This window comes from Lissotriton helveticus, chromosome 4_1 (assembly GCF_964261635.1).
Source record: "Lissotriton helveticus chromosome 4_1, aLisHel1.1, whole genome shotgun sequence".
Lineage (NCBI taxonomy): Eukaryota > Metazoa > Chordata > Amphibia > Caudata > Salamandridae > Lissotriton > Lissotriton helveticus.
The window spans coordinates 1,170,795,759-1,170,821,604 of NC_136063.1; the positions used below are offsets into that span (position 1 = coordinate 1,170,795,759).

Genomic DNA, 25,846 nt, shown 5'->3' on the forward strand with positions numbered 1-25,846 from the left:
TGAGGGCTGACACCTGGTCTTGCTCTGTGTACAAAGAACGGGGCTTTGAATTGGATGAGTTCCTCAAATGTAAGCCAGTGTCGGTCCTAGAGAAGTGAGGAAGACAAAGCATTCTTGCAAAGCCTGTAGAGTAATCTGGCTTCCGAATTCTGGACCACTTGTGGAGGCTTTGTCAGTTCCCAAATAAAGAACATTGCCATAATCATGTCTAGATAGAATAAGGGCCTGGATGACTGTCTTTTGGGCTAAGAATGGAAGTATCCAAAGGATTTTGGGCAGCCATTTCATGACAGCAAAAAAGAGAGCGTCCACCTTCACAACCTCAAGCTTCATGGACAGCTTTTCATCCAATGAAAAGCAGAGGTTCTTCACCTTGGGTGCAGGAGCTTTAAGAGCACCCAAGTTCACTGGACAGTGCTGTGGGCCCCATAGAGACGCGTTATTACCTAACACCAGTAACTCTGTCTTATCTATAGTTGTCATACATCCATGAGGCAAACAAACTCTAGAAGGAGTTGAGGACCCCAGAGTTGTGGTCTTATGCGGATGACAGGGAGAAGATGATTTAGATGTCATCCACGTAGGGAAACAGGGTGAGACCGCAGTTTTCAATCAGGTCATCCAGAGGTTGAACATAGATGTTGAACAAGGCAGAACCCTGGGGAACCCTGGAGGTAAGGGCAAAAAGTGAAAAAGAAGCACTGCCTGAGGGGACCTGGAAGGTGCAACCTTCCAAAAAGTATGCCATTCAAGATAATGCTGTGCCTTGGAGACCCAAATTGACCAATCTCTCCAGGAGGGTAACATGCAACACAGTATCAAAGGCAGTACCGAGATCAAGTAAAATCAGTGCTGCTATCTCGCCCTCATCCAAGAGTCGCCTCAGATGTTTTGGGACTCCTAGAAGGGCAGATTCAGTACTGTTTGCTGCTTTAAACCCAGAACGAGAGGAATGTAGAGCTTTTTGGGATGCCGTAAAGATGGAAAAGTGGTTGTTGACAAGCTTTTCAAAGATTTTAGACAAAATGGGGAGCAAAGAAATCAGTCTATAATTGGACCAGTTGTGAGGATTCAAATTAGGTTTCTTCAGGATGGGCAAAACCATGGCATGCTGCTATGGTTGAGGAATGTATCCTGCTTGTAAAGAAGAATTAACAAGTTCTACCAGGAACAACATATTATCTGGATCAAGAGTGTTGAGCTTAGGTGGGGGGAGGCGGGTCTATGGGAGAGCCCAATTTAATAGACTGGATTCTTGTTGAAGGAGGTTTGTTCTGTTGATGGTTTCTCATTATGTTGTTGGCTTTCCATCCTGTCAAAGGTTGTGTATTCTTTTGATGGTTGCAGAGCCAATGAGCCAACTCATAATATCGTCAAGTCCGGTGTTAGAAATGGGGGTCTCTAGTTAGCAGAGGTATGTACCTTTGTTCAAATAGGGACCCTTGCTTCTAGTCAAGATAAAGGGGAAACACACTTTAGATAACCCCTGCTCACCCCTCTGGTAGCTTGGTGTGAGCGTGCAGGCTTATCTCAAAGGCAATGTGAGAAGTGCTTCTACTCAAGACACACAGTAACACAGTGAAAACACAAGATCAGTTTAGAAAAATGAAGTATCTTATCTAAACCAAACAAGACCAAAACGGCAAAAATCCAACATACAAATATCAAAATAGCGCTTTAAAGCAGTTACTTGCAGAAATAGCACTCGTTGAAACAAATAGATCCACCTGGGGCTATTACGACATTGTGACTGGCATAAATCCAAAGTCCAGAGCTGACTGCGAGGAGCGCGGTGTCAGGCACGGAGTCACTTGGACTACCAAACAACAGTACCTTGGAAAACAAAGTCTATGATAATGCATGGCGTTGTAGAGGTGAGGTTTCGGTGCCAAGGTCGAGGCCGGGTCCTTGATTGCCATGGGGGAGGCAATGCGAGGCGAGGTGAGGCGTCATGTCTGTGAGAAGGTGACGTGTCGAGTCCAGGACAGGGGAAGACGGTGGCCGGACGGTGCGAAGCCGAGAATTCATGAAGTCATCCTCGTCGGTTATCAGCTCTGCGATAACGGGATGCAGGCGATGGCAGTGATGGCGTTGGTGTGAGCGCTGGCATTCGGGAGGCCGATAACTGCAGGCATTGAATGGTGTCGAAGGGCATCGGAACTGCGGTGCAGGCAGGGCGGTGCATTGTGCACTTCACGAGCAGTGCCTCTGGCCTACGTGAAGGTCGCAGCATCCCTGCTGGCGGCGCTGATGGTGTCGGAGATGTTTTTCTTGCTTTCTGTAAGTTTCTTCCAGCTCCCAAGAGCAGGAACAACCTCCAGAGACCCAAAACTCAAATAGGCACCTCCTGGCAGGTTAGAACTCCTAGCAGTAGAGTACAGGGGAGCTGATGTTGAAGTCTTTGTGTCCCTGAGACTTAATAACAGGAAGCTAGCACACACAAGCCCTCAGAGATTCTTCCTCAAGCAGATTCACAGCAAAGTTCTAGTACTTGTCCTTTTCCTTGGCAAAAGCAGCAACTGCCGGTCAACCCAGCAAAGCACACAGCAAAGGGGCAGTACTCCTCCTTACAGCTCTCCTGCTCTTCTCCATTGCAAAAGGTTCCTCTTGAATCCAGACGTGATCTAATTCTCTGGGTTTAAGGTCCACTACTTATACCCCATTTTGACTTTGTTGCCTTTGTGGCAAGGGTCTCTGAGCCCAGTCCAAACCAGTTCTGTCCTCTCTAGTGCAGCATCACCATTGTAGGTGGGAACAACATTGTGCAGAGGAGACACTGCCTATTAATGTGTTAGTGAAACTCCTCCCTTCACTTTAAGTGCAGCCAAATTCAAACAGCTCAGCTCTGAGACACCCAGGAAAGGCACAACACATCTCACCCCCCCAGTGTCTGCCTACAGTGAATGTGCACTCCAGACCCTGTCACTCCAAAACCAGACAGTCAAGACAGGAACAGCAAAGTCACACATAATGGTTAAACAAGAAAATGCTTACTTTCTTAAAGTGGCATTTTCACACACGCAATTTATAAACCATCACCTTAAAAATACATATTATTAGATTCTTAGTTCAGAAAGCCTAAACTCTGTGTCTCTATTTTGCCCCAATGGAAAGTTATACTTGTAAGAGTTTCTAGATCTGAATCTCATCCAACACATTCACCTCCCTACTCATGAGAAAGGGCATAGCCTTGACCAAATCTGGTCTCAAAACATCTCTTTGGCTATCAAGTCCATCTCGCCCTGCATCTGGTCGGATCATTTTTTGATCAACTTCATCATGACCATTGAAAAAAGCAGTAAACCCGTGTCTCAACGAGGGGGGAAGGCAAGAATGTGGAAGAATGTTGATATCCCGGCCTTCCTTGAATCTTTAACCTCTTCCTGTCCCTCACTTGATCAGGACATAGAAGAATCAGAAGAAGTCTTTTCTGAGTGGCTACTTCAGGCAGCTGATGCCCATGCTCCCTGTACCGACTTCTCTCGCTCTCGCCCCAATGACGCTCACAGGTGGTTTACACCCCATTTGAAAACCCTCAAACTTAAGGTTCGTCAAATGGAGCGCAAGTGGCGAACAGCCTATTCAGGACACGAAAGAGCTAATTTTTGTAAGGCTCGCAGGGACTACCAAAATCTCATTTTGAAATGTAAAACTGATTACTTCTCGGAAAAAATTCTTAAGGCCCAAAATAAGTCAAGGGAGTTGTTTAATATTGTGGAAAACCTTAGCACCAGTGACAGAACCTCTCTCCCAATGGTCCCCACCCAAGAGCTTTGCAACACACTTAACTCTTTCTTTTTTGATAAAATCTGCACTATCAAACAAAGTATTCCCACCACTCAGCCCCCTCTTTTTTTTTGCAGACACCTTTTACAACTCTGCCACCTTGGATTCCTATCCCCTTATAGGAAATGTTAATCTACTCAAACTTCTTACCAAAGTTAAATCTGGCTCCCCTGATGACATCTGTCCCCCCCACATCTTGAAAGAAGTGGGCACCAGCCTTCCCGGGTGCTTACTTTCCATATTGAATGGGTCACTTCTACAGGGCAAAGTCCCATGCAATCTGAAAAAAGCTCTTCTCGTTCCCCTCATAAAAAAGACAGGACCCAACCCGTTAGATCCCCTCAACTATAGACCTATATCGTTGTTGCCATATTGTGCCAAACTGCTGGAGTCACATGTATGTGACAGCATCTCCAGCTTTTTGGAAAAATCTGAGTACCTGGCACCGAATCAGGCTGGTTTCCGACCTTGCCATTCCACCGAGGCGGTTATTCTTTCGGTGCAAAACACTCTGAGGCGGAACGCAGACGCAGGAATCCATCAGGCGCTTGTGCTTCTGGACCTTTCTGCTGCGTTCGACACGGTCAACCATACCATCTTGGTCGACCGTGTCGAACAGGCAGGTCTTAGGGGCCCTGCATTGAGCTGGATCCGCTCATTCATCACGGGCCGTACACAATCGGTCAGATTGGGTTCCTTTTCGGCTCCCACTATACCTACCACCTGCGGGGTACCACAAGGCTCCTCGTTATCTCCCCTGCTTTTTAACGTATACCTACGCCCCCTTCTGTACTCCCTTCGGAATGCAAAGGCAACCATTTTCAACTACGCGGATGATTTGCAGCTCATCTTTCCTCTTAACACCAAGGACTCTGTGGTTGAATTTCAAAGAACTATGTCCCACATCTTGAGTTGGATGAGCTGCAATCACCTGAAACTCAACCCGGGCAAGACCGAGCTGGTCCTGCCTGGACAGAGCATACTCAGTTGGAATTCTAGCTTTTGGCCCTCCAGTATGGGCGCTCCCCCATCTAAGTCATCTTCGGTCAAGAGCCTGGGTATCTTCATTAGCGAGGATCTCTCGCTAAAAAGACAGGTTGGAGCAGTGGTATCCTCTAGCTTCTTTCAGCTGAAGAAAATAAAAAAAATTGCCCGCTTCTTTTCCTCAGCAGCCCTTACACAGATTGTCATCTCCTTGGTTCTGTCCAGGCTGGACTTTTCTAACAGTCTTTATCTTGGCCTCCAAATTGGAGAGCTCAAACGTCTCCAGCTTGTTCAGAACCAAGCAGCCAGGCTCCTTCTGAATATACCCAGGAGGCAATCAATCAGACTCGGTCTGAAGCAGCTACACTGGCTGCCTGTTGAGCAACGTGTGGCCTTTAAAGCCGGGTGCATTCTGTTTAGGTCTCTGAACGATACTGGCCCGTTATTCATCAGAGACTTATTCAAAAAATACAGCCCCTCCCGTCACCTCCGGTCCACTTACAAATCACTTTTGATTGTACCTCCGTTTAAAAGGAAGCGCCTCGGAGGCAGTTGCTTCGACCACCTTGCTGCTGTCCTTTGGAACTCTTTCCCCCTTCACCTAAAGCTGAATGACAACATTCTCAGCTTTAGACATTCTCTGAAAACTTGGCTCTTCTCTCAAGCACACTATTGAGCTATCACAGCTCTACTTACTGACTGTCACGCCTGGTTCTTTCCTATAGCGCCATGAAGCCTCCGGGCGTACGAGCGCTCAACAAATACCGACTAACATTAACATTAACATTAACATTAACAAAGTAACTCCCAGGTTAGCCTATGGGAAAGATAGCCTTTCAATAGTGAAAAACGAAATTCACAGTATTTCACTGTCAGGACATGTCACACACAGCAGTACATGTCCTACCTTTCACATACACTGCACCCTGCCCTTGGGGGTACCTTAGGCCAATATGAGGGTGTCTTGAATGTAAGAAAAAGGAAGATTAGGGCCTGGCAAGTGGGTGCACTTGCCAAGTTGACATGCAGTTTAACCCCTTCCACCCAGGGCTAATTCCCCCGTGGTGCGGTAGGGAGGCGCCGCGCACGGTGTCGTGTTGCTCGTGATCAGCCCAGCTCGTCATGCTGCACAGTGGAGCTGTGCTCATGATGAGCTGGGCTTGTCGCGACTCCCCCCACTCCATTAGAACGCCCGCACAGGTGGGGAATCAGCCCCGCGTGGGCCGTCTGACTCCCCCCACTCCATTAGAACGCCCGCACAGGCGGGGAATTAGCCCCGCGTGGGCCGTCTGCGGCAGTTGAGCACAGCTCGTCATAAGCATGCAAGGGGTTAAATCTGCAGGTGCGGACACAGCAGTGGCAGGTCTGAGATACATTTATAGGGCTACTCATGTGGTGACACAATCAGTACCGCAGGGCCACTAGTCGCATTTGATTTACTGGGTACACTCAGTGCACCTTACTAGGGACTTACCAGAAATCAAATATGATAATCATGGATAACCTATAATAATCCCAATTTACACAGAGTGTTTATGCACTTTAGCACTCATTAGCAGTGGTAAAGTGCCCAGAGTCCTAAAGACAACACATTTTGGGGAAAACCCTGCAAAAGGGCCATTTCCAACACCCAGCCTCCTGTCTGGAGAAACAAAGATAATAAGTAACTTGTGATCTTTTGTTCTTGCTGCAGAGTATTAATGTAGCCAAAGATTACTGACTTGGGAACGTCGGTCGCTTAGATCATTTTTAAAACACAAAAGACTTGTCCTTGTTGAAGACACCATCCCCAAGGACTAATAACATTTCTTGAAGGCTACAGGAAGGCAAAGAGACTGCTACCACGGAAATTCTCCCCATTAAATCTGATCATCTCCTGAGACTCACAAGCTTCCCAGGTAAACAACTCTGCCAATGCAGCCTAAGTTATTTTATTGTACTGTAACATTAGTATGGCACTTTATACCACTTGCGTGGCTTCGATGCAGCCCTGGGCAATCTGTTTAAAGGTTGTATTTGGTCAGATGGATATGTTTATAGCGCGCCTTCAGTGGGAAACATTGAGTGCTGTATAACAGAGCTAGGATAGGATACTTCTCCAATAACATCGCTGCAAATTTGACATTGCACGTTTGCAGTGACACAGAAGGTCCTAAAATAGATACAGCCATGCTTGATGCTGTAATCAAACTCTCCATGATACAAAGATCATCCAGGGCTTACCAAGGCCCCCTTCAAAGTGATAGAGTGGACATGGTGGCCAAAGTCCAGGAGAGCAGACTTCCATTTAGAAGAAACTCTGCACCTGAGAACTTTGGTCTTCATTTCCTGCAGGATGTACATGTAGCAGCATATTGTGAATACAGTGTACAGCACCGCACTCCTGCCTACCATGTGCAATATAGCCAGTATTTATTTATTTAGTGTTTTATAGAGTGCGAACCAGACCCGTGAGGGTATCAGAACGCTTTGCAGTAGTAACAGATGGGATACAAGGACAAGGGGGGGGGAAAGATCCAAAAAAGGGAACAGATAGATACAGCATATGGTAAAGCAAACAATTATAGTATCTGGCTACATTTTGGGGTAGGAACAAATCGATACATTAAGCAAGAGAAGCAGTCTCAACACCCGGGAGGTTTGTTCGGAAGTGCCGGGTGGGTAGCGTAAGGAGAGAGGGCCAAGGGATAATTCTGTAACGATAGGAGAAGTCCAATTATGGAGGTAATTATAACGTGAGCGTTAGGAGAGGAATTTGCCCATTAGGAACGTTTTGGTCTCCTTTTTGAAGTGAGCTAGAGACGGTATACTTCTGATAGCGGTGGGAGTGAGTTCCATATTCTTGGGGCAGCCCCAGAGAAGGCCCGATTGTACATTCTTTTTTTCTTGAAGCATGCAGGTTGGAGCGGAAGGACTCTGGTGGACCGGGAGTTTCTGGCTCCTCCGGATATCACAAGTTTCTGGGCAAGAAAAGCAGGGGACTTGGAATAAAGAGCCTTGTGGGTGATGCAAGCCAGCTTAAATTGGATTCTGGCCTCAAGAGGAAGCCAGTTCAGAGCTTTGAGGTGGGGCGAGATATGGTCGAACTTCTTAGAGCCAGTTAGCAGTCTGGCGGTGGCGTTGATGCAGGCTTTCAAGGGTGCCAGAGAGATCTTGGGTAGGCCTGCGAGGGTGGAGCAACCATATTCAAGCCTAGAGGTGAATAGAGCCGAATTGCCGCTTTTAGATCTGGGGTGTCGAGGAATGGTTTCAGGTTTCTTAGGTAGTTCAAGTGAAATCTGGCAGGTATGGCATTTGCGTTGATATGGCCATGCATGTTCAGGTTGCTGTCTAAGGTCATTCCAAGGGATTTAACAGAGTCCACAATGGTAGGAGAGCAATTTAGTGCTGTGATAGCCTTGATCTAATCTTGAATGTCTGTGTTGGCATTTGGTGTTGAAATTAAGAGGAACTCTGTTTTTTTAGGGTTGAGTTGAAGCTGGTTAGATGTGAGCCAGTGAACAGTCAGCTTCAGGGCTTAATTCAGGAAATGAATGTCCTCTGGAGAAGAAATTTTGATGTAGACCTGTGTGTCATCAGCATACATGTGGTTGAGATATTGGCAGTGCGCAGCACCTCTGAGAGTGGTTTGAGGTAAATATTGAAGAGGGTAGGGGACAAGGTTGATCCTTGAAAGACTCACACTGTGATCGGAGAGGAAGCGGATAGGTTGCCGTTGATCAGGACTCTCTGTGAGCTGTTCTGGAGGAAGGACCTAAACCAAGCAAGAACAGTGCAATCTAGGCCCATCCTAAGTTTGAGATGATTAAGGAGAATTTCGTGGTTAACTGTGTCAAAGGCCGAGGATAGGTCCAGGAGGATCAGGAGACAGGTGTTGCCTTGGTCAAGGGCTTGAAGGGCATCATCCACGATGTGGAGGATTGTGGTTTCCGTGCTGTGCCCGGGTCTGAATCCGGATTGCAAGTCGTCTAGAAGGTGGAAGTTGGAGATGTGATGACTCAGCTGCTGTTTTACACATTTTTCCAGGACTTTAGCTAGGAGTGGGATGTTTGATATAGGTCTGTAGTTGTCAGGAGAAGCAGGATCTAGCGTAGTTTTTTTTAAAATGGGGCCAACCTGGGATAGAGTCAGGTATCGATCCCTGTAAGAGGGAGGCGTTGATTATTGTAGTCCAAGAAGGGATGATAGCCTGAGATGCAGCGGCAAGGCAGTGTGACGGGAGAGGGTCATTGAAGTGATTGTTGGGGCTTAAAGAGGATATAATTTTTGAGACAGAATATTCATCATAGACTTTAAAGTTGGACCAGAACGCTCGGTTTTTGAGGGAGGTCTGGGAGGGCAGCGTGGAGTAAGGCGGTAGAGTCGGCGAGGTTAGGGAATCGGTAGCAGACATGAGTTCCTTTCTTAGGGCAGAGATTTTATCACAGAAGAAGGAGGAGAATTGCTTGCATGGATTGGAGATATAGGGATTTCTTTGGACGATTTAGCTAGTTTGTTGGATTGATGTTTGACCAACTCGAATACTTTGCAAGGTCTATTCTTAGGGTTATCCAGTTCTGTTCTGAAGAATTGTTTTTAGAGTTGAGGATTTTTTTGTTATAGGCGTTTCTGGCTTGACGGAGAAGTTTAAGATGGGCTGCTGAAGGGTGCTTTTTCCAGTTCTGTTCTGTTTGCCGGAGGGACCTCCTCTCGTTGTTGAGGGATCTGTTGAATCAGGGGTTCCCGTCTTTGATCTGGGTTCTTTTTAGTTTTAGCAGAGCAAGGTCATCAATAATGTTGGATATAGTTGTGGAATAGTGTTCAGTGAGGTTGTCGACCGTGGTGAGATGGGGGAGGTCAGTTTCACAGCGGGCAGCCAATTTCTCGTGGTCAAGGTTTCTTGGTGTGTCTGATCCATCTTTTGGGGATCACCGGTAGCGGTGTCCATGTCTTGTGAGTGCCATGCATAAGGAAGGTGATAGCGTGGTGGTCAGACCAGTCGCAAGGATCTTTGGAGATGAGTTTGACCGCAGATTCCTTAGAGATGATCAAGTCTAGAATGGCACCTTTTGAGTGAGTAGGGAGGGAGCAGGCTTGGGTAAGGGCTTGGTCGGCCAAGTAGTCTCTGATGGCGTTGATCTGCGGGTCCTTGGGGTCATTCCAGTGCAAGTTAAAGTCTCCAAGGAAAATGTAATTGGAGTTATAAGAGGCCTTGGCTGTGATGATTTCCATGAGGTAGTCTGTGAAAGTGTCATTCTTGCCTGGGGGGTGGTAAAAGCTGTGCAGTCTGCACTGTAGGGTGGTGTTGTTGCAGATGGAGAGAGCAAGATATTCGCAGGAATCTGTAGGTTCGGCCAGAAGGTCAGTGATAAGGAGGTTGGAGCGGTAGATGCAGGCAATACCTTCCCCTTTCTCTGATTGCCTGTCCAGCCTTGCGATGTGATAGTTGGGCGGGACTAGAAGATCTAGCCTGGGTGATGAAGATTCATTTAGCCAGGATTCAGTCAAGATCGCTAAGCCGGCGGTTAGTTTCAGGATGAGATTGGCGATATCAGAGGCATGCTTTACCGCAGAATGGCAGTTGATAAGGAGACTGGATAAAGGGGGGATGGGATGTGCGTGTAATTTGAAGCATTTTTTGCCAGTGCTCTTCACTTCTTTTAAACATCAACACTTGTGTATGTGAATACACCAAATGAGGGCGCTCTGCTGCTCTTTATTTTAGCTCAGAATGAATTTTAGCAATTCAGGGCCTGGTTCACAGAGGTAAACTTATGACTTTGTATAAATTTATGATTGTTTGCTATTCACAAAGGTACTTTGCTTGTAGTGTATAGGACTGTTCTATCTTTTTATGTGCAGAGACTCCACAGCCGTAAATATACTACTCGTAAAATACCTTTGTGAGTATAAAACAGTCATAAACTTTCACAAAAGTGTAAATTTACCTTTGTGACTCAGGCCCATTATATTTTAAAAATAACAAATTTGCACTACCAGGCCACCCTCGAGCTTGGGGTGACCAACGGTAGTCCTAAATGTTGCACTTGTTTAAGTGTGATGGTTAGTAGTTAATGCTGGGACTGCCATTCGATAGCAGTGGCAGGAGCTGTGGGGTGCTACAGTGGAATATCTTGGGCCCTGTCACTTACATTTTTACAAATTAGGCACTGCACACATCTAAGAGCATTTTATGGCTCATGCATCTGGATACCTTCTTGACAAAGGCCTGTCTCTGTGCCTCCGAGAGCCACTTGCCTGAAGTGACTCGTCAGCAGTCTGTGCTTTGCACACATCTACCACCCGCTCGGTGCGGAACGCTTTTATCATCTGAAAGGAAGCAGATTTGCCAGTCCACTGTGAGGATGCCCAGTAGAGCTGTAAATTACAGGTCTCTAATTTACAGAAAGATCCTCGTGTCATTTTCAGGGCAGAGTGTTACTTTGTAACGGAGAACCAGAAAAGGCCTGTACATTGTGGAGTTCTCTGCCACAGCTCCTTTTCTCCATTTTAAAGAAAAGGCAAGAGTACACCTGCACTCGTCTGGTCTCTTCCATACATATTTCCACATTATTTTCTTTTTTTGCATATGCAGAGGAGTGCTGCAAAGCCGCGAGTATTGATAAGGCAGCTACCTACATAGCACCAAATGTATTTAAAAGGATACCAGAAATGTTAATTCCTTAATGTGCCTGATAGTGTCAGTATTGTTGTAATTTAATCTAATGTACAAGAATGTCCATGTATCATCACATTGAAATGAAGAGTCTGTTCAACTCCCTGATGCAGTATGGTAGTTCAGACTCGGAATGGAAGCCGATTGCAGACGACAATAAAAAACTCAATAAGAGAGATGTAATTTCGACATGACTTTAATACAATTTTAAGATCGTGTCATTCTTTAAAAGTAGCCCTCTTGAGTACACCATATGGAGCACCACAAACAATAAGGCCCAATATCTTGATGGATCACCAACTTATGCCCTGACTGAACTGCTTATCAAAGGGTCTTTGCTCTACATATGAATTTTATGTACTGAAGATGCTCTGATAGATGGACAACATAAAAGACCGAAACGTCGACGCATCAACCCATTTTTCATCTAATGGAACAAATTCCATGTCTAAGAAATCTATGTCATAGATATAGCTGTTTCCAAATATGACTATGGTTTGAAATGGGTTTAATTACATTAGTGATGATAAGAAATTAGATTAAATGATTTTGGCTTTTGTCATCATTGTTTATATTTATATGTAACCTATAATTTCATCATTTGGTCATAAATTGATATATAAAAGCAATACACCCGTTTATTGTTCATTGAGACTGATTCATTATTGAATATTTTAATCTGGGTTAAAATTCATATTTCTGATGCCATTTTTTAAGCATCTAGATAAATAATTGTTGAAAGGAATTGAATCGTTTTCTCAAATAATATACATTGTAGGCATCTGTACTGGATAACTTTTATCACCCAAGTCCACAAGGAAAGGTTGGGGAGCCTAATTTTTCAGTAGGATGGCAGCTCCTGGAACGAACAGGCAGATGGCGTCCATGGTATGTCTAGATTTAAACCCAAGCTTCTCCAAAAGAGACTTTTTTGTGTTTTTATAAAACCACAGGGGGTCTTACGTTTTGGCAGAATGTCAGACGGGTGATTCCAAAGATTGACTCCTGTGGTAAGGTTGAGACCTCCAACCCGAGATCTATTGTCCTTGAAAACATCCAGCCAACAGGAGGATCTTTGGCGAGGTAATGAGAGACCGGGTGCAGTACTGTTGGAATTATGCAGAAGGGAAGAATCAGATTATGTAGCAGAATTCACTGAATTGCTCAATGTGGATGACTAAATTGTAAGGCTAGGAATGACAAAATATGTGGAATGTCATGCAATCATATGCATATTATGGCCCATAATCAGCGGCATTATTAGGTAGCTATTTTGGTATAGTTACGTACAATATTGTAAAAAGGATCACTTCAATACAAAACGTACTATGCGCATTCAACATTTCATATTAAAAAAAATATTCATCAACATTGTCAGATATTTTTAAAGTTCTGGTGTTAGTCAAAATCTTTTGATTTTACTAAAAGTATAGGTATCATATACTTACAGGTCCTTTCAGCGGACTCGCTTCATCCAATGATATTTCGCCCTCCACAGCGTACAGCATGGGGGAGCAATTGGCCATCCTACTTCAGCAATTAGATAACCTCACTGTGAGTGACGGCATTCAGTTTTTTAGGTCTCGCCTGTCGATGCGCATGCGCATCGAGCAAGCGAGACTATAGGGGCTCATCGACTCTTTATCTAACTTGCAAGGAATCGTGGCGATTCCTTGCAGTGCCCGTGACTTTTAAGCTCAATGCGCATGTGCATTGAGCTTAAAAGCGCGTGCACAGCCGCCCGCATTCCTCCGACACCTTTGAAGTGAAGCTTAGCTTCACTTCAAAGGCCCGGCTTCTTCACACCCACATGCCGCTCTGCCCCGCTCCGCCCCCTCCCCTGAGTCATCCTGCCTGCCCTCGACGTTCCCCCCGCCCCCCTCCCAGCTTGTTTTCTTTCTTTTGAAATAGCTGTCTTTCTGACACTTGATAATATTGCATGTTGTCAATCTGACCCTATGCTTGCCTGTTGGTTATTTTTTTAATTTAAATTACGCGCAGACCTACGAAAATGCACCCTTTTACATTAATAGCAGTCAACAAGGGCGCCCGCCCCCTCCCTATCCCGGGTGCCGCTTAGGTTTCAGCGCGGCACCCGCTTTCACTTTTAACACGGCGGCCAGTCAACAATGGCGCATGCAGCTCTTTTCTGTCACGCTGTAAACATTCAAATTATTTGACTCCAGGAATTTCTGCCCCGGCCTGTTTAGACTCCGAGCACTCTCTGGTATGACAGAAGCACATTTTATGTAGTTCGGCTGAACTGCCGCCGCTCCTCCAGCTTGTTTCAGAAGAGTTGCCTTCATGCATTTTAAGTGCGTTGGCTAAAAGTGCACGGCATAGTTTTAGTTTGCGGGCAGGTTTTCTCATCTGATGCTCTTTCTGCTGTTCACTTTGTCCCATGCAGTTTTTACCAGTGTGCGCATTAAAAATAATGATGTTTGTCTGAAATGCAGCCGCCGCTGCGCTGTGTTTGGGACTGGCCTCGGTGCTGCAGATTAGAGTGGACGTGCTAATCAATTGCCCGTTTGAGAGGAAGTCATCCCGTGCCTTTGCATAATCCATTTACATATCCCCAGAAGGTGCCCGATGCCTGGATTGTGTGCTTCCTGTTCTGCGGGGCCCCAGGGCCCTCTTTCTGCCATTTGTTCCCCTTCAAGAGAGTAAGATAGCGTGGGAATATTTGGAGCTCTTCAGGTTTGGGGCCCAATGCCACTCCGTGCTGGTTCTCCTGGCGTCATGTATGTCTCTCTCTGAAACATGCCAAGGACAGGCTGCAGGCTCTGCAGCTTGTAGTGCCTCGTTTTGTGTGGGTAGGGGAAGGGTTGACCTCACTACAGTGTTTACCACAGTTAATGAAGATCAGATGGGAGAGTACACACAGAGCAGCTCTCTGGGCCCATTCTGAGCCACGTACTAATGGACACAAACAATGCATCCGTGACGTTCGTCTTAAGGCAGCCCTATTATACTAAACCCGCCTTTTCTTGACTTTTTATTTTCCTAAACCCATATTTTGTTAATTAAAGGTGTAAATTTTTTAAAAAGAAATGTTTGCAAATTTTTTTTCATGTAAGGGCCCACTGTTCTCACACTGCTTCTCCCAGCGTTCTTTGCATTCACGTTTGAGAGAGGCTCCTCTGAGACCGGTAAGTGCATACATGGATCTATATAATGCGTATGTAACTCCAAGTGGTGCAGTGAAATATTTTAACTCCTCCACGGGGAAGAACGCATTGTGTTCTCGGTTTATTTTTCCTGACACGAAAACTTGTTTTAGAATAGGAAATGGAGTTTTCGCTTGCCCCTGCCTCTGCCGTGCTCTGTTAGCAAACACTGCACATAGAAGTCACGCGCCGGATTCCTTCGCATTTCCTACTGCTAGTCAATGGCTAGTTTTTGTTTTACTTAAGGCAATATTACTTATTTCTTCCGTGGTGTAGACCTTTCCTGTTAGGGGCTTTGTTGTTCTGTGAGGACATTGAGTAATCGTGCTCATTGAAGACGATAGCAATGTTATAGCTGTTTGAAGAGCACCTGGAATGGCTCGCCTGCCCACACACGGTGACTGTGGGGAGGGAAGAGCTGAGCCTCCCTACTACAAGTGTTTAGATGTATCTGCTAGAGGCTGCCAAGCAAACTAGCAAGGCTTAGAGTACGATGGATGTTGTCTGCCACTCAATGTATACTTAATGTGAACATTTGCTATTAGGTCTAGGTTTGCAAATCACAGCGTTCCCCGTTTGGCCCCATGGCGCCCTCACCCTCACACCCCCTCACACACCCTCACTCACCCTCTCACCCTCACTCACTCACCCTCATACACCCTCATCAGCATAGCATAACAAAACATAGCATGGTATAGCAAAAAAAGCATAGGATACACAAACTCACAACCCTTTCACCCTCACCCTTGCTCTAACACTCACCCTCACTCACTCACCCACCCACCCTCACCCACCCTCACTCACCCACCCTCACTCACCCACCCTCACTCACCCTCACCAGCATAGCATAACAAAACATAGCATAGCATAACAAAACAAAGCATATGATAGGAAAACATAGCATAGCATAACAAAGCATAGCATAACAAAACACAACACAACATACCATAGCATAACAAAACATAGCATAACAAAACAAAGCATAGCAAAACAAAACATAGAATAGTATAACAAAGCATAGCATAGCAAAACAAAACATAGCAAAACACAACAAAGCATAGCATAACAAAGCATACCATAACAAAGCATAGCATAACAAAACATAGCAAAACAAAACATAGAAAAACACAACAAACCATAGCATACATAACAAAACATAGCATAGCATAACAAAACACAACAAAGCATAGCATAGCATAACAAAACACAGCATAGCATAACAAAACAAAGCTTAGAATAGCATAACAAAACATAGCATAACAAAACATAGCATAACAAAGCATAGCATAACAAAGCATAGCATACCAAAACAAAGCAGAGCATAACAAAGCATAGCATAACAAAACATCTCATAACAAAGCATAGCCTAGCAAAACACAACAAAACATAGCATAGCATAACAAAACACAACAAAACATAGCATGGCTTAACAAAACATAACAAAACATATAATAGCATAGCAAAACACAGCATAGCATACCAAACACAGCAAAACATAGCATAGCATAACAAAACATAGCATAACAAAACAAAGCATAGCATCATAAAACACAACAAAGCATAGATAGCATAGCATAACAAAACATAGCATAACAAAGCATAGCAGAACAAAGCATAGCAGAGCAAAACATAGCATAGCATAACAAAACATAGCATAGCATAACAAAGCATAGCCTAGCAAAACACAACAAAACATAGCATAACAAAACATAGCATAGCGTAACAAAACAAAGCATAGGATAGCAAAACTAAACATAGCATAGCATAACAAAACAAAGCTTCGGATAGCAAAACAAAACATAGCATAGCATAACAAAACATAGCATAACATAACAAAACATAGCATAACAAAACACAACAAAACAGCATAGCTTAACAAAACAAAACATAGCATGGCTGAACAAAACATAACAAAACATAATAGCATAGCAAAACACAGCATAGCATACCAACACAACAAAACATAGCATAGCATAACAAAACATAGCATAGCAAAACAAAGCATAGCATAATAAAACACAACAAAGCATAGCATAGCATAACAAAGCATAGCAGAGCAAAACATAGCATAGCATAACAAAGCATAGCATTGCATAACAAAACATAGCATAGCATAACATAGCATAGCATAGCAAAACATAGCATAGCATAACAAAACATAGCATAGAATAACAAAACAGCATAGCATAGCATAACAAAACAAAACATAGGATAGCAAAACAAAACATAGCATAGCATACAGCATCACTCAGCACCAACACAGCATCACTCTGTGGCACCACAACATCACTGAGCTCCACCACAGCATCAATCTGTTCAACCATTCAACAACAACTGGTTCAAATATGTTATCTCAATGTTTCAAGCTTTATTACAAATGTAACAAAAAGATGTTAATATTTGACATATGTTCTTGGATTTTCGTCACAATAAAATACACTGAACATAATCTTCACAAATGTTATTTACAAAAGTTTAAGCTATTGCCATTATAAATTACAATGACTTTTATTTAAGTATTAATTATTAAAAAAATTAAAAGCCATCGTTATTTGTAATATCAATACATCTAAGTCACGTAAATACAAAACATGTTGCATTACAAATTCTATAGGTGTCACATTTGCGAAAGTTATAACTATTGGCATTGTAAATGACAAAGCTAATAATTTAGCTATTTTCAAAAACAACACATAAATAAAAAAATTGTCATTTACAAGACCAATAGCTCAAACTTTCCTAATGCGAGACCTATTGCATTGCCCTAACTCACACTCACCCTCACTCACCCTCACCCTCACTCACCCTCACTCACCCTCACTCTCACTCACCCTCAACCCCTCACTCACCCTCACTCACTCACCCTCACTCACCCTCACCCACCCTCACCCACCCTCACCCTCACTCACCCTCACTCTCACTCACCCTCACTCACCCTCACCCTCACTCACCCTCAACCCCTCACCCTCACACAGTGCAATAGGTCTCGGAGCATTTGAGTTAGAGCTTTTAGATTTGTTTATGGCTTTTTTTCTTTGTAATTCTTTAGCATTGCCTACAGGAAACAAAAATGCTAAAGATTTAAAAAAAAAAACCATAAACAATTCTAAAAGCACTAACTCTAATGCTGCGAGACCTATTGCATTTCCAATGCTTGTTTCACAAGGAGCACTTCCACACACAAAGTAGTCCGCTCCAGTGCCATGGAATACTGTGACAATGTGGGCTTTTTGCGAGGAAAAATATTTTTGCTTCTGAACAATGTTTTCTTAAGATTGATGAGGGACCAGCACTTTCCCAAAAAACAGAGTTTTCCAAAACACATGACAAAACAATTCAAGCATTGACAAAGCTAAAAGGCTAGTAACCAAAGCAAGACCAACTGACTTTGCCAATGCTTGTCTTGTATGGAATCACAAACCCTATACTCAAGAACCGTATCAATTTTCGAATTCCCGCACCGAAATGTGTGTGAAACACTTACACTATTGTATGCAGCCCGAAACAAGTCTTTGCATACATTCTTATGATAATTAAAGGTATGACTCCTTCATTCTGCGCATTGGAGTTCTGTTTCGAAACTTGCCTTGACTTCAGCCGCGGCCCGTGGAGGGAGTTGCAATGGGACAGAGAGGCAGGGCGGGGGAGGGGCAGGGGGGGGTTGCTAAAAACCGGCATATGGATAGTTGGAGGTAAGTAAACAATTTAATTAATAAAACGAATTGCGTTGCGTGCCCTGCATCACATTTAGGGATGCAGTGCACACAACGAAATTTGTTTGATGTATTTATATGTTTACTTACCTGTAAAGGTCCATTATCCATAGATAACTACCCCCCCGCCCTGCCCCTCCCCCTCCCCACGTCACCGCCCCGGCAGGTACTCCCCTACCGACCTCGGCTGCAATCAGGCCCCAGACACCGCAATAATGTGCCGCCCCTAAATTGTTCCTCAAGAGCATGATATGTTATGATAATTAATTATGTTATGTTAGTGCTATGCTATCTATGTATCTTATGTAGGTGTGCCATCAAATGAGTGCATGTTTTTACATACATGATGACATGGCACAGAAGGGTGCCAGCTCACAAAAGTATCACACTAAATGCATAAGGCATAAACAATGGGATCAATGAATCCTGATAGGGATTGAGCTTATAAAAACACGTTTCCCATTGCATAAGGGAAGGGTCTGTTTAGGATATCATGAGGTCAGATAGTGGACGGCAGGGCATTGCAGTATTTTCAAAGGCAAATTCTATGGTTGAGGTAGAGGTGTGATGGAAGGGGCTGGCTTGCCATGTGAATTGGGTAGCTGTGCACTTGCAAAGCACAGTCAGTAGAATTATCATGGTTCATATGGTGAGGGGGGCTATCAGTGGATTCCTCTGCCCATGGTCCACCTTGCTCCCTTGTTGTGTTACTTTCCTGTTGTCGCCCCACCTCCCTCCCAAGTGCCCACGTCACCCCTCCCACAGCCACTCACCCACTCTCTTTGGCAGGTGAAACTTTCTGAGTTCAAAGTCAAGCTCATCACGTGTCTACTGAAATTATCACATGTTGTGAGGCTACTGAGTAACTATTCTGGTCAAATGACTTAAAGTTCGATTACAGCTATGAGTAGGCGAGAAGAAGAGATAGAGAACTTGACTGCTTGCTTCTCTCGGGGGATATAAACACCTCTATTTTTAAACGCGATGCAAGTCAACATTTATAAATTCTCTTACATCTGATACCCTTCGTAAATTTCTAGAGTATTATAGTTTGTGGCAGCTGTTTCAAAAATCCTGTTTCTATTTTGGTTTTCACTGCTAAACGAGGGCACTGGTTAGCATTGCTAATCTGTAAAGGAATGATGTCCCGTTGGGTATTTTGTGTGGGCCCATTTCACAAAGATGTGAAGACAAAATGCGTGGGGGAATCCCATGCCAAGGATGCCAGGTCTAACGAAAACCAACCCTGTGTCCCGGTTTACGTCACAATAAAAAGCGCCGGGACACTCTTTTTGAGTAACCGTTGCGCTATACAAAAGAATAAATAACATAACATAACATAACAATTTTGTGACTTTGCACCAGTGCAAAATGTTGATAAATATGTCCCACTGTTTCCTGACCTATCCACCTGAATGGTGAAAAGGCAAGAGTTTTTTTAGATGAAAGTTTGGCTGCACCACTGCTTTGTGTCTACGTCCATAAATGGTTGTATTCTTGTCGGTCAACGGAGACCACCAGCCACTCTGGGATCACAAAGGTCTTCACGGTTCCCAGTAGAGCCAAAAGCTGCATTTGTACATCTTCAATGAAGGGTGGAAAGCTTCCCAAACAATGTCTCGGAGGAGGAGACCAGGAGTGGGAGTGAACCCAGGCAGCCAGAGTGAAAGGCGGAAATTCATCACAAAGTCAGTGGAGAGGAAGGAGCTCATGTCGAGCACTCTGGGTCACAGATATAAACTGCTCCGATGGTGGCCAGGCTCATTATCATTCAAACTCAATTGCGGGGAACAAATCGAGTTTTACGCACTTTCCAAATACTTTGTTCAATTATTTTGTGTAAAAAAGGAAGTTGAGCAAAACAAGAGCCTTCTCAGCGTCTTCTTGAACCTTTCTCTTGTGGAGCAATGATTTTGCTTTCAGGGAATCCGTAGGAACTTGAATGTTTCATTGTGAGTCGTGTCTCCTTTGTGAGTCATTCAAAATTACGATTGTACAGACAAATCTTAGTTTTTCTGTGTACTAAAACCTGTCTTGATTTCTCAACTCATTGTTGGGGACTATTTGAGCCTTGCAAGGAAAAAGCTACAGTACATTAGGTGCATCTGTGGAATGCGTGCATCCGGTTCAGGGGAAGTGCCTATGTGCAAACTCCCACGTTACCCCTTAATGTGTAAGGCAATAGCCCAGCAATGCAGGTGTGCATACATTTTGCGCCTGTACTCCTGATCTTGATGCACTTTGACCCAGGGCAGGTGTCATGATTGTGCGCCCGATCCTTGGAGAGGGGTCAAGGGCCTCTGTAACTATGGATTCAACCACTGAAGGCAAAAGGCCTTGGGGTGGCCTAACACCCCTCCACAAAGTACGCTTTGTAGCAGTGCAACCCCAATGTCACCACACATACCGACACAAGAAGATGCATAGGAACGTTATTGAAAAAATGCCTATCAGTCTGTGCAAACAGTTCATCAGCAACTGGCGTGTGGCTGATGCACCCTTTCCAGAGGTTGAATAAAACATTTTAAAAATCATTTGTATATCTAAGGCCCTGATTTACTAACATTTTAAGCATTGTACGTATCACATAAGTGACACAAAGTGGAGCCAAGTGTTGTATTGGGACTTACTTTCCAGGGCACGACTATGTGCTACTTTGCTCTAGTGTGCCTCAAGGGGACATTCTGTAGGAGGTACATAAGTGTTCCGGTGCAACCAGCCATGGGTTTGACGCAAATCCCTATCTACAAATTGCGGTTGACAGGAATTCACTCGAACACCTAATTGAGGCAGGTGTAGTGTTGGAGAAAACCTTTTCCACTTTGCATGTGTGCTTCACTTTATAGCACAAATGCATGCTTTGAAAAGTATTAATCTATGCCTAAGCGTAGTATTTAACAGCCGCGGACCGTGCAGGTAGGAGCGGGGTGGCCACGTGGGGGGGATTTCGACTGAAATAAATAATTAAAATTTCCCTCGTGGTCATTAGTCAAAATAACCCCCCCCCCCACCCCCCGCACTGCATTGCTAGGGTGAGTGCCTCGTTGGCTCAAGGCAATACAAAGTGAACCAGATTAGGGGGGGGGGAGGAGTGTGATATTTTACTAGATATGAGGCCATTCTTCTCTCTCTCTAATTCATTGGGTTGCTGAGCTGTGTTGCATCAAGTCTTGGTAAATCTCCCCATCAAAGTTCTTCTTTGTGTTAATAAACATTATTTTAAAATAAGCCCATGGACCACTCTTACTATTTTTGCCAACATCTGGCAATATTACCCATTCTTTCACCTTCCAAAGCTCTTTGGCAAAATAATTTGTTTGTGACTATTGCTTAAATTACGTATTATTTATTTCATTTGTACTGGCATTGCAACAGATGTTTACAAACATTTGCAAATGTACTTGCTATATTTAATGCTGTTGACAGTAGTACTTTACAGTATGTGCTGAGCTATTGTCACAGCAACTCAATCAGATAGCCTCCAAGACAGCCATCTGTGTCTTTGTCTCTAGAAAACTAGTGAGTCCCTTTTAAAAAATAGAATGTATGCCCATATTGTCTTGGCCACATGCACATGCTTTATGATATAAAATTCTGTTCAAGCAAAACTATAGTTACCAGTGCTCTTAAATGAGGTTATTGGACCTGTTTCCCAACCCTACTCGGACCCTTTTCACTTCCATCCATGAGGGTATTCCCTATTCTGTTAAATGTATTTAAGTTTTCTAAATTGATACTCGTTTTAAATCAATGATGCACAGCTTTTATTCTGGGATAGAGTCAGGGTTTAAACTTTCAGTTGTAATGCCATGTTACATTAGTTAATGACAAATGGGCACTGTAATCTTCATTGTAGATAACGTCTGAGCCAAAGAGCTACCCTTGCCAAAACAAAACATTGCTCTGTTTTTATATTTGGCATCAAAACACTTTACCACCTTCACACAGATGTCCTCTAGGATCAGCATTGAAACAAGACACAAGGCCGTCTGTCAAATGTGACAGAAAATGAACCCCAGAACATGAAAAACGAATGGTTAAATATAACTGCAGCCTTACTTTAACCCCTTCGGTGCTGATGACGGAACCGCTCCGTCATCAGCCGCGGTCGCGCTGTGCTGATGACGGAGCGGTTCCGTCATGGCCCGCCCAGCTCGATAGAAACGCTCATGCGCGGTGCGAATTCCGCGCCTGCGCTGAGGGTTCTATTGAGCGGGGCGGGCCGTGACGGAACCGCTCCGTCACGAGCACAGCTCAACCGACGCTGGTGACGGAGCGGTTCCGTCACCAGCATGCGGCCGCCGCGCGGACGCCCCAAACCCTTAGCACTGCGGCGGAATAGCCGCCGCAGTGAAGGTGTTAAAAAGTGGACAATGTGCCTTGATGTGCTGAGTTTTTGTAAAAAAACAGAGGTTCCTATAGAGCTTTTTGGTCCAGGTAAGGATAAACATTTTCAAAGAAGAAAATATTTATCCTTACCTGGACCAAAAGGCCCTGTATGAACCACTGTTTTTTTAATAAAAACTATCCAATGGCACAGGTTCTATTGACAGGGTCCCCCTTCTTATGTAATACATATTGATGTGCTGAAACACATCATTAGGTTGAGTCTACCAGACGGTGCAGCTGTCTGGTTGCCAAAGACATATTGTGGGCTTACTAAGAGTATACAGAAGCTTGAAGCCTGCCCACTGCTTATCATTGGTTGGCTTTCCTGTCACTTTCATTTGCCTACTTCCTATCGGTGTCCCAGCTTGGTAATCTTGTGTTTGTCTACCTAATGGAGCATATCCTCTTTACCATCTTTTTAATTGGCTGGCATCTATGCTTCCGCTGCTTGCTCTTGAAGCACCACTTTGTCTTTTGGGTTAAGCACTACATGAGAGTGCATGTGGTTTCCAGCCGTCTCCCTCGTGTATTTTGTATGTCCTGCACTCTCTGTTGCTTTCAGTTTCCAGTGTGCATCTTCCCATGGATTCCTGTATTTACCCCATTGTCTTCTCACCTCTGTGGCTTTTCCTTGCTTGCTCCATATTGCTCTCTCACCCATTGCTACTCCTACTTACCCCTCCCTTCATGGTGCTTCCACCCAATGGCAACCTCCACGTCTCTCACCTTTTGCCAGCATTGGAAGTTAGCACAAGCCTCATGGTGAGCTGGGTCTGAAAGTGTTTGGCAGCGAAGTTACTCCTAGTAGTCACATACTCACCAGTACTTCAATGTAGAGACATACCCCATATCTCAATAAAAGCAGAAGGTGGATTTAAACATATTTTAACCAGAATGGGCTTTCACATACCGGTGTACTTATTCGGCAACAATGTATTTGTGACCCTTGAAGAGTTTAAGGGGGAATGATCCTGGATACCTTTCAGTTCTGAAGCCTCAAGCTAAGCCTTGCTCAGATACTGGGGGATTTCCTTATCAACCAAAAACATTCAACACATTCAATCATGCCACAAGGTCAACCTCTGAGCAGTAGAGGCCCATAGCATAGGGAAGCTACTAAGTTATGTGGAATAACCTGGGGTGTTCAGACATTTGGAGATAATTTAAAATAACACTGTGCACGAAGATATTCTAGAAAAGGTTATGGCCTTTGCTATGTGATCTTTATCCAAGCATTCCAGGGGTCATTCAGAACTTAGTTGGATGCCCACAGGGGTAAACGTTGTTTACAACGTGGTGTTTACACCGCACGACCTTTACCACGCTGCCATTACAACGCAAGTCGTTACTACGACTTGCGCTGGATGGCGCTGTTGGTTAAGGAATATTGTAATTTTATATTCCAACACCTTCCCTACTGTTACGTGGACTGGTGTTGGAATAAAAAATTATAATATTCCTCAATCTGCGCCGCTTCCAACGCAAGTCGTTGTAACGACTTGCGTTGTAATAACCGCGTTGTTAAGTACCGCAATCTAATAGATCGCGTTGTACTGACATACATCCCCCACAGGTCCACCAGGCTACGGTCTCCACTTCCTGGAGGTTGAACCACCAGTCATATTTAGAGATCTCATCAAGCAAGTGTGGATCTCTGTGTCATATGAAGGTTCCTGGGCGGTCCTCATTCTGCGCCCCTTGGGGTGGTGCATCTTCCCGATGCGCGGTCCCCGATGGGAGCCTCATCCTTGCAGATGAAGGTCTCTGTGTTTGCAAAAGCGCCACCCCTATGCAAATCAGGATCAGTGGTTAATTTGTTAAATAATAAGGGAGGCAGTTTGATCAGCCCATGTCTTCTGTTAGCGCCACCTACAACAGAACCTACTACTAACCATGAAAGTGTGGCGGGGAGGGGTGGCATAATGTCCAGAGCTGCCAACTTCGGAGCTGGGGAACCTGGTTTGAGTTAAGGCATCTGCTCAACATCCTGTGATTCAGGGTAAATCAAGTAATCTCCTCATAAATGAATGTGTCATTAACTGGTGCGCCTGAAAAGCACCGGTGTTGGTGATTAAGTGCTGGTACTGAGCACCGGAAACCACCGGCTCAAATTTAGCACTGACCAGGGTCCGCAGCATTAAAATGTGTGTTCATTGTAACAACAGCCTTGTGTTTTGTCATTTATTATTATTATTTATTTATTTTATTTAGCGATTTATAGAGCGCCTGGTGACCCGGAGGCATCCCCGCGCTGTAGCATTTGTGGAGGCCAGAGGGGAGAGGAGACTTTATTTTGGGAACAGCAGCGTTTTCAATTTTTTCCGGAAAAGGAGATGGCTGGGTTCCTGCCTCAGGGGGCGAGGAAGTGAGTTCCATCCTGAGGATGCTTTTACAGAAAAGCGTCTACCGCCGGTGCGTGCCTTCCTGTATCTGGGGACGTTGGCCAGACGCTCATTGTTCGAGCGTAGGGATCTGGGGGCCTTGTAGGGGGTAACCAGGTCTCTCAGGATAGCAGGGCCGAGACCGTTGAGAAGTTTATGTGCGGTGCACAGGGCCTTGAATTCTACCCTTTGTCGTATTGGAAGCCAGTGGAGGGCCTTGATCGCTGGTCTGGCTGAGACTCTGGAAGGGAGATTCATGAGGAGCCGGGCAGCTGCGTTTTGCGTACGCTGAAGTTTAGCCATAGTGGCTTCAGGAGCTCCTAGATAGACCGTGTTACTGTAGTCTAGCCGCGCAAGGATCAGGCCTTGGACCAAGAGTTTCCTAGATAGGGGCGGAAGTAGTGGGAGGATCCTGCGGATGGAGCGCATGAGACCAAAACAGGTGCCTGCTGTTTTGGTTGCTTGGGTTTTCAGAGACAGCTCGGGTTCCAGCCAGACTCCTAAGGTCTTAATTACTTGTTTCGGGGTGGGTACTTCCCCGAAGACGTCAGGCCAGACCGAAGAGGGGATGGTGGTCCATTGCTTGCCCAAAAGCATGACTTCTGTCTTTGATCCGTTTAGCTTGAGCGATGACTCGCACATCCAGTGGTGAATTTGTTGGAGGCAGTTCGGCAGATTGTCTGGGTGATTGTCCAGATGTGAGAGTGAGACGACCAATTGCGTGTCGTCCGCATAGCTCACTATCTTAATCCCGAAGGGGGCGACGACATC

At 44.7% G+C, this 25,846-nt stretch overlaps 1 protein-coding gene across 2 annotated transcripts in view; it reads left to right on the forward strand.

The window, feature by feature from the left end:
- Window positions 1–25,846, forward strand: part of CDH20 (cadherin 20) — a 1,157,650-nt gene that overhangs the window by 823,812 nt on the left and 307,992 nt on the right. The window lies entirely within an intron of this gene.